The sequence below is a fragment of the Sturnus vulgaris genome, chromosome 4 (assembly GCF_052056855.1).
Source record: "Sturnus vulgaris isolate bStuVul1 chromosome 4, bStuVul1.hap1, whole genome shotgun sequence".
NCBI classification, from domain to species: domain Eukaryota; kingdom Metazoa; phylum Chordata; class Aves; order Passeriformes; family Sturnidae; genus Sturnus; species Sturnus vulgaris.
In genome coordinates, this window is record NC_142246.1 from 49,221,314 (window position 1) to 49,230,609 (window position 9,296).

Here is a 9,296-nt window from a genome sequence, read left to right on the forward strand (position 1 = left end):
GCCTTAACTATAAATAGTAACAGTCTGTGAAATCAAGTATTTAAAAACATAATCTTATTTCAGACTAGTCTTAACAGTCAAAGTGTGACAACAGATGAGGGGAGCAAAGCATTAACAAAACTGGATAGTAAAATATACATGTCTTTTGTCAGAGTGTGAGAAATGAGATCAAAGCAGAATCTCGGGCTATTTCAATGAGAAGGTAGCCAAAGCTATGCAACATCACAACTACAGAGAAAACACTTTTCTCTAGAGAAAAACCCTACTCAGATTTTCCTTCCTATAGAAATTACCTGAAGCAGACACTACTTTTTCTTTTGTTGTTTCATGAGGCACTGTAAAAGTTTGATGTACTTACTACTTTGGTTTCAGATGCTCTTCCAGACCAACAGAACTTGGAATAGTTTGATGTAGCTATCCTGGGCATCCCAGGGCCAAAGTCACAGATCAGTGGTATGAGCTTTATTTTTCATTGCTGTGTTTTGCCAGAGGTGTTTTATCGCAGTGATATAAAAACCTTCCATGAGATAACTGTCAATTATCTGAAGAGGTGGTTAAATTGACAAAACTCTGCTTTTTAATTGTTTACTGTCCCCAGTTTACTAAATGTGAAAATGGAACTAGCTCATCAAAAACTTCCATACAGGGATAAAGCAATACCTGTCACTTCCAAGACAAGTACCAAAATTCAAAAGGCAACCAAGCCAAGGAGGTAGAACCTCCAGAATATTTGCAAAGGTCACAGACTAAAGTGCTGGAAATCTAGACAATGCCCGAGCTGAGCTTATCCATGAAATCCTTACTGTACCCGTTCTGTATATATGTCTGATTGCATACTAGTCTTCCCCCCAGGATTGTTTGCTCATTTAGTCCCTGGTCCATTCTCAGTTGCCCCAACTCCACACAATCGTATTCCAAAACTGGAATTCCAAATTCCCTTTTTGTACAGGTTCTCTCTGTGATACCTATGTGCTTCTCAAGCATCAATGGATCGGTCTACATTCTCTGGGATATCTTCCTTGCTTTGATAACCTGATTGAAGAGATCACCTAATTTGAATACTCTATGGGTGATGTTGACCTTTTGATACTGTCACATCACTTAGCAGTTCCAGTGCAGGTAATGTATCTACAGAAGGAATCTTATTCAAAGATCAGCCAGAATTCATTTTTCCCTGTTGCACTTCTAGCAATTCTCTTGTGTGTGAACTAAGATTTCTTTCTTATAACTCGGAAATATGTGCAATTTGGCCAAATGAGGTATGTTCATGATGACCAAATGTCAAACTTTTTGCTTCTAAGTACAAAGGCATTACAGCTCCTTAGAAAAATAGTTCTTAGATAGTTATTATTTTAGCATAGGAAATGTGTTAGTTAAAAATGAACTCTGAAAACCAGCTGAATGGTTTTTATAGACTGCGTACCTCTCAAACAGCGAACTTTTTAGATCAAAGAGGTAAAACTTGACAAATGTAGAAGTATCTGAAAATAGGACCCAAAAGGAAATAAAAACTGTCAGGCATCCTGAACTATCAGCAGTGATGCATACTTTTCTCACAGTTTTTTTGGGGATATACAAGCCTTGAAAGAACAAATTTCTGAGTAGCTGCCCCAGAAGAGTGTTGGTGCAATGCCATTGGAAAAAAACAGAATGCAGTCTTAGCACTGAGGAGCCCAAAAGCTGATTAGGTGAATGAGCCCATGCTTACTGTGTGCTGGCCAGGGAGTGCTTATTCTAAAGCCCCTTGTTAGCTGCTGGCATATGTCTCTGGCTTGACATTTAGATTCATACAGCATTCACAGGGTAAAAGCCACTCAAGTCCCCCTCCAATGATGGGCAGTTCTTAAGAACCCTAAAGAAATGAAACTGTAGGACTGACATGGGCTGTCAGTCACAGAGGACACACACCTGGAGGTACTGAGTCGATCTAAGCAAATCCAGGTGGCTCTAGTAGCCAGCTCTTTGGACCCAGGTTTCAGAGCTCTCCATCTCTGCTCTGTCAGAGTCCCAGTATTGAGACAATAAGGATCCCTGTGTGCTTTCTTCTTCCTGGGCATTGTTTCTCATCTGGCAGCATCCTATCAAATGCAGAGCTACATTGTTGACTTGCATCAGTGATGGATCAAGCCCTCTGGGAGCTGGCATAATTGGAGATCAGCAATCTGGGTTCCTGCCTAGGAAGCATCAGGAAAGTATCTGTACCTGAAGCAGAATCAAACTATATTCAAAGTAATGGGAATGTTTAAGCAGTGATAACTTTTTAAAAAAATCTGCTACATTATTTTAGTAAATATTTGTAGGTGTCTGTAATAGTTGGTAATCACTGCATTTCCTTTCAAACTAAAGGAGAATACTTTTCAGTAATATTGGATGAAAGCAAGGAATTCTAATGGATGGGTTTACACTGATTTTTGCTGGCAGATAGCACTTTTCAGCAGTTCTCAGGTGTCTTTTCTTGCAGCACACAAAAACTAGTTTGTGCCTGGGCTTTCCCTTTACTGATACAAGAATTCCACAGTAGCTGGCAAGCAGCGAAGCCTCCCCCTTTGCCAGAGAGCTGGGATGGGTTGCATGTGTGAAAATCAAGAGGGGCGGGTATGAGGGAGGTGAATAGGACATGTCTGGCTGCAACTTGGAGAAGGAGGAATGGTGCATAGGTGCCAGCAGGAAGGTGAGCATCCACAGAGGAAGGAAGGAAGGAAGGAAGGAAGGAAGGAAGGAAGGAAGGAAGGAAGGAAGGAAGGAAGGAAGGAAGGAAGGAAGGAAGGAAGGAAGGAAGGAAGGAAGGAAGGAAGGAAGGAAGGAAGGAAGGAAGGAAGGAAGGAAGGAAGGAAGGAAGGAAGGAAGGAAGGAAGGAAGGAAGGAAGGAAGGAAGGAAGGAAGGAAGGAAGGAAGGAAGGAAGGAAGGAAGGAAGGAAGGAAGGAAGGAAGGAGAGTGCCTAACACTGCTGTAAGTCACAGAGATGAAGTGCAGCTCAAGAAGAGCTGGATTTGGCATCATGGCAATGCAAACAGATTGCTTTTGGGTTAGATTGGAGCCCCAAGAGACCATGAAATAATTTGTAGCTCAAAGGATGTTAAAGAGTTATAAGGGGTTGCAGGTGTGCTGTTACGGCTGTGGATAGTGTATAAGATATTTCCATGTTGCCACGTGTTTCTTACACCAGTGAAGTAAAAAAGAATTTGGTTTGAGAATTTTGATGAAACTTATGCATCTCTTCTTAAAATTTACTCTCATCTAAGAAGGAAAGGACTGTACATTCAGAGTGTGTGTCCACAAGACTGATGCTAGAAGAAAGGATGTGCTAGAAATGTTGCTTCCTGAGGGTGAGAAGCAGCGGAGCCATTGTTTCCATTTTCATCATGGGATGCGGCACAGAGCTGCAGGAAGGTAAAAGGATATGGTCCTGAATGAAAACCTACCATTTCCATTTCAAGGTGGGAGATTTCCTAATGAGAAAGGGAGGGGAGCAGAGGCAGCTAATTTTCCAGTCCCCATACACAGTTCTTCTGTAACAAAGGCCCACACCCCAAGGTTAGCCTGCTCAGGATGGGTGCTACGTGGATCACCCAGAGGAGAACCGGAGTTGCAGAATGTCTGGTTTAGAGTTCTTGGCCCCAGCACAAGGGAACCCAAACACAGCAACGGGGCCAGAGTCTAGCTCTGACAGTGGATCCATGAGCTTTAAGAGGCCTAGGAAAAGAGTGTTTGAAAGGAAGGATAATGGTATTAGAGAAAAACGCCAAAACTCCAGCTTGGAATCCAATGAACTGCTGAATTCCCCAAGGACTTGGTTCACCTCCTTTTTCTCTTTCTGGTGCGGTGCTTATAATACTTGATGGATCTGGTAGGTTTACAGTGGTTACTTTGTAGATACACACTAGAGTCAGTAACAGAATGAACAAGCACTGAATGTGAAATTCAGTTTGTTTCTTTTTCTTACAACTTTCAGAACAACCTCAATATTTGCAAAGGCAGGGCAGCTCCCATGTTCCCATGTTACAACATACTGCTCTAGCTGCATTCCTGCAAAAAAAGAAATAGTAATGGTTTCTGAACAAAAATCAGAGCCTGTGATTTTTAACTTTCTGTTCCTCCTGTCAAAGCACAGATTATGGTGAAAAGGATAATCTGGAATTGCTTTCTTAGGACTTGTCATGAGACGGTTGTAGCTGCCTCACCAATAGCCTCCTGAACGTAACAGTCCTCCTCAGCTCCCAAACTGAGGGGAGGATGCAGGATAAAACAGATTTGTATCCAAAAACAAAATAAAGAGCAGAAATACCACTCCCCCCCCCCCCCCCCAAAAAAAAACAACCAAAAAACCAAAAAACCCCAAAGAAACAAAAGCCCCCAAGCTCTACTAAACAAAAGGTTTCACAAAAACCAACCAACCAAAAAAAACCCTAAACATCTGAACTGGATTCCACACTTCTTCTCCAACACCAAAAAATGTACAACTTCCCAGGCTGGATTAAAAAGGTTATATATAGCACTGCAGTTAAATTCACGTGACAGTTAAAAATTACATGAAATGGTCTTCCTTATGCATGAGAAAAGATTATCAGAGTTTTCCCCTTTTCCTCTTTTAGCTTATTAAAAATGTAACTCCTTCAGGAGTAATAAATTAACTCAGAAAGGATTGCTTAAGTGAGACACAGGTTGTGATTAAAGGAAGTTTGGAGTTCAGGAGAAGTCTGTGTTTGAAAAATATCCTCAGTGTTTGGAATATTGCATATGACTTTTGGCAACTAATTTGGGGGAAAAGTGGTAGGGAATGAACCTCAACAGGAAAAGCTCCTTTTTTTTGTCACTTTGTGACATTACTGAAACACCATTTCCCCTTATTTGTATTCCCCTCCCCCCAATAAGTTTGTGTTAAAATGTATCAAAACAGAAAAGACTTTGAAAAAGGCAGCAGAACTGTCATAAAGGATGGTTGGGAGGTTATGCTTTATTATGTAAATCCATGTTTGGGGGTATTATAAAATGCATATCGTATGGTTAGAAGCAGCTAATTAGCTAGATAAACTATACTGCTTCCAAATAAATTGTACCAATCCATAACATGCCAAGGGCACGACTTCTTGCAGGTCTGCGACCTACCTGATTGACCAAAACTGTCCCTCATCTGTACCAGTCAGTCTCACTTAATGGAGCATTAGCCACAAGGCTGCTGGTCCTTGCCGAGTTCCACTGCTCAAATCCACCTTATCTTGCTGCTCCTGGGAAAAGGTTCCTGCATTGCTCTCCCTTGGGTAATTCTGTAGAGTTGAGCACCCCTAGCTTGAATTCAGCTTGGAGCAGAAGGAAATAAAACTTCAGTCTGCACATAAATCCTTCATTTACTTACATATAAAACCAATGAAACAGTGCAATTTTCCTTTCTTTTTCTGTAATTTACAAACGGTTAAAATTGTTTTCTTGGCAGAAACATCCATTTCTTAACTGCTTAGTGCCCACGCTAGCAGCACCAGGCTGCAGCAATGGCTCTGTAAGTACCAACGCTTGCTCTGGAAGTACCAAGAGGGGCTGAATGAAAAACTTGCGATGCATAATTTATTCAGTGAATATAGGTGCTTTTTTGTGCTTGCAAGATCTCCGGGGAAGGCAGGTGGGCTTGGTTGATTTTTAAAATTTTTTTTAATAGTTTGCTGGATTTCTTAAGGAACTGTAGTGTGTTTGCATGCAGTACTTGTACGTCAGTGACTTGTTAAGAGATGCGTTTCAATGTTGGCAGTTCAGGCGCGGGGTACCATGTGGCCTGCCCGGACAGGTGCCATGCACCTCCTGGGCTCTGGCACCTGCAAAGGGCAAATGTTGGGAAAGTACTTCTAGTGAGTGCCGAGACACTTGAGTAACATCCACGGTTCAGCTGGCACCATTTCACCTAAATATGCCTGAAATCTGCAGCACCTCACGCGTCTGAAAAAAAATTATAGCGTGCGCAGGGGTTGGTAGTCATTAGAGATCTGCGAACGCGCGTGAAAAATTGCATACTGCGTGGCCGTGCGCTGACCGGGGTACCGACCTGCCGCTCCAGCCCGCCGGGCCGGGCCGGGCGGGGCGAGGAGACCGCCGCTCTCCTCCGCAAACTTCCCGGGGCACAAAGTTTGCCGGCAGTTCCCCGCCCGCCCGCGGGGAGGGTGACAGGGCGCAGCGCGGGGGGCGCGCCCTGCCCGCCGCCCCCTCCCCTCCCCTCTGCGGCGCGGCGCGGCCCCGCCCCGCCGGCAGCCCCGCACCGGGCGGCCGCGGCCGCAGCGCCCCCGCCGCGGGAGGGGAGCGCAGGGGGCGGCGGCGGGGACGGCCCCCGCGCTGCGCCGCGGCCCCCGCGCGCCGCTCGGCGGCGGCCCCGCTAGCGCTCGGAGGCGGCCGCGGCGGGTGTCCGCATCCCTGCGTCCTCCCGGCGCGCTCCCTCACCTCGGCGGCGATTGCCTCCCGCCTGCCCCCGCCCTCCCCTCCCCCGCGCCGCCACACGCACACGCACTCCCGGCGCTGTGTGCGAGGGCGGGCGCCGAGAGACGAGCAGCGCGCCGGTAGAGGAGACCATCGCGCACACGCGCACACACACACACACACACACACACACACACACACACACACACACACACACACATAAAGACACACAAACACACAAACGCACACTCCCTCCCGCCCGCCCTCCCTCTGTGCCTGCTCCTTCCTCGCCCCCCGCCGCCTCCCCTGCTCCCCCCTCCTCCTCCTCCTTTCTCTGTAACGAGCGAGAGAGGGGAAGAAAGCCACTTACAGGTATTTGTTTAGTGGATCGGCGGCTTAATTTATCCCCCCCCGCCCCCCCCACCTTCCCCACCGCCCCTCGCAGTTTGTTTACAAGTATCAAAGTTGTAATTGAGGAGCTGCCAAGGCACATCTGGATATTTTTCTTCTTCTTCTTTGTGTTAGGGACTGATGTGCAACTAATTAAAGGCAGACAGGCTGGTAGCGTCTGCACACTCAAGCCCCCCCAAATAAAGAGTCTGGTAAGTGACTGGTTTGCTTTCCCCCCTCATCTTTTCCCCCCTTATTCTTCGCGGTTTTTTCCTTTTTTTTTTTTTTTTTTTTTTTTTTTGGTTTTGTGTGTGTGGTTTTGGGATTTAGTTGTGGGGATTTTTTAGCGGGGTGGGTTGTTTGGGTTTTTATTTAATTTTGTGGGTTTGTCTGGGGCTATTTTTTTCCTGTTCTTGTCCTCTGCGATCGTAAAAGTAGATTAATGCTAGACGTGGGTAATAAAAGGCGTCGCTATATTAATTTATTAATTAATATGCACCCGCCCCTCCTCCTGAATGTTAAATATGACCTTTGATCTCTCTGTCTTTGGCAGAGCAGACATGCAATATTGAACATGTACGGTCACATTTAGCTATAGCAGGGACAGAATCGCAAAGTCTGGCTAGCAATTTCTATTTATTTATTTCATTCGTGGAAAAGAGGGAGATAGTTTAGAGGGGGAGGGAAATCAATAACTGCGTCTCGGGTACCCTTTTCATGCTCCGGAGATGCATCGATTAAACAATAATGACCCGGTTGGTGGGCACCATCATTTTCTCGCTGCTGGTGGCAATAAAGCCTGAGAGGGGATCGCGGAGGGAAAAAAGGTAGCCAGCGAGGGAAGGTTTTGTGGAGAGAAGCCAGTTTAATGCTGGGGGGAATAGGGCAAGAAAATGCATATGACTTCTGGCATAAAAGCTGAACGCTAACATTTTATTCCTTACCAGATGCGTGGCTTTGGTACACATGGCTGGCAAAACTAGTTTTATCGAGTAGTTGTTATCGAGGACATGCAGCTAGGCTTTCCTTTCTGGAAACGGGAAAGGTTTTTTTTTTCCTTTTGCTGTAAGCAAATCCTTCGCATCCCTCCACAAGACGACGCTTAGCCTAGAGCTTTCCGGGGCAGCCTTTGTATTGCCACTAGACCTCTGAAGGCAGCGAGAGTCTGGGTTTCCTGACGTGGAAACAGAGGTGGCTCCTGCGAGCGAGCTCGGGGTACTTTTTTTTTTTTCCCCGACGGAAAGACGCCCGCCAGTCCCCAGGGCAGCCGGGGGTGAGGTCCCTTCTGTAGATTTACGCTCCCTTCATCTGGATTTGTTTACATAAAGCCCGCTTTCAGTGCACAACGTTGGGAGAAGACGAAGTTTTTGCACTCGGTAGGTTGGGCTGCAAACGGTTCATTAATCTAATTATGATCGTAATTACCGTAATTGATAACCACTTTGAACTAAACATACCGGAGTCTGGAAACTAGACGTAGCCCTACGAGTGCCTCACGAGTGAGCGTTTCTGGTAGCCCTACATCAGAAAAGATGCTGGAAATATCTGAACTATTCAGGTAGAGCATCTGGAAAACAAAGAGGCAGTGTTCATAAACTGAGGGCTTTTTAAGTTATGCTTATGTTTTGCTTTAGTTCGCACAGGCTACCATAATGTACCTTCCTCATTGCCATGGACTAAAATACGCCCCTTCACCTCCCTGAGGGATAAAGGATGCGGTGGGAAATAAAAGGGACGCCGTGTCCTTAGCCCCCTCCTAAACTTTCCTAGCCTGAAGCAGAAAGCCATCTTTCCCCGATGAGGGCTAGTTCAGCAAGTACAGCGACCTGTCCTCCAGGGAATTCCAGCGCTGTCTCTCGGCGAAGCCCCTTGCCCCGCTGCGCCCACAGAGGGGCTGTCCCCGTCTCGGTGTGTGTGTCCCCAGCCCCCCCTGCGCAGCACCCGGCGGCGGTGGCGGGGAATCCTCCCCGAGAGGCTGGGATAAATACTCCGTCGTTAGTACAGCTGCAGGCGCCGGGATCACAAGCTGTGAAATTGCTTAAGTACTTTTTTTTTTTTTTTAAACCTAGCCCTGTGCCCCCCGCGGCCTGCAGGCAGCCCCCCCCGTATCCGGAGCCGGCGGGAGGGGCCGGGGGACCCGATGCCGCCGCAACCAGCGCCCGGCGGAGCCAGCTGTGCCGGCAGGCAGCTAATGACCGCCGGGCTCAGAAGGACACCGTGGCAGCTGGCGGCTCCCTCCCCCACCTCCCTCTTTTTTTTTTTTTTTTTCTAATTCCTTTTATTTCTCTTTCTCCCCTGCCTCTTCATTTTTCCCGGTGCTGGTAGGTGGGCAGCTCCTGGCCCCCGTGTCGTGTCCCCCACCCCCGCCTTGTCCCAGGACCGGGCTTGCTCCACCCGGGACGGCGCTTCGAGCCCTCTGCCCGGGGGTACGGCGGCGTGTGCCCCCCACTCGTGTATGCTCCCCCCTCCCCCGGGGGGCCGTGGGCGGCCGTGAGCGTTCCCCGCCCGC

The 9,296-nt window shown here is 47.3% G+C and overlaps 1 protein-coding gene across 4 annotated transcripts in view; it reads left to right on the top strand.

Annotated features, from left to right (window-relative positions):
• Positions 1-6,510: 6,510 nt before the first annotated feature.
• Positions 6,511-9,296, top strand: part of CXXC4 (CXXC finger protein 4) — a 137,754-nt gene continuing 134,968 nt past the window's right edge. For all 4 annotated transcript variants that reach the window (XR_015803311.1, XM_088163891.1, XM_088163890.1 and 1 more), the window contains exons 1-2: positions 6,511-6,769; positions 6,923-6,999. The gene's annotated coding sequence lies outside the window, so the exon portion shown is untranslated. The remainder of the gene's footprint in view (positions 6,770-6,922; positions 7,000-9,296) is intronic.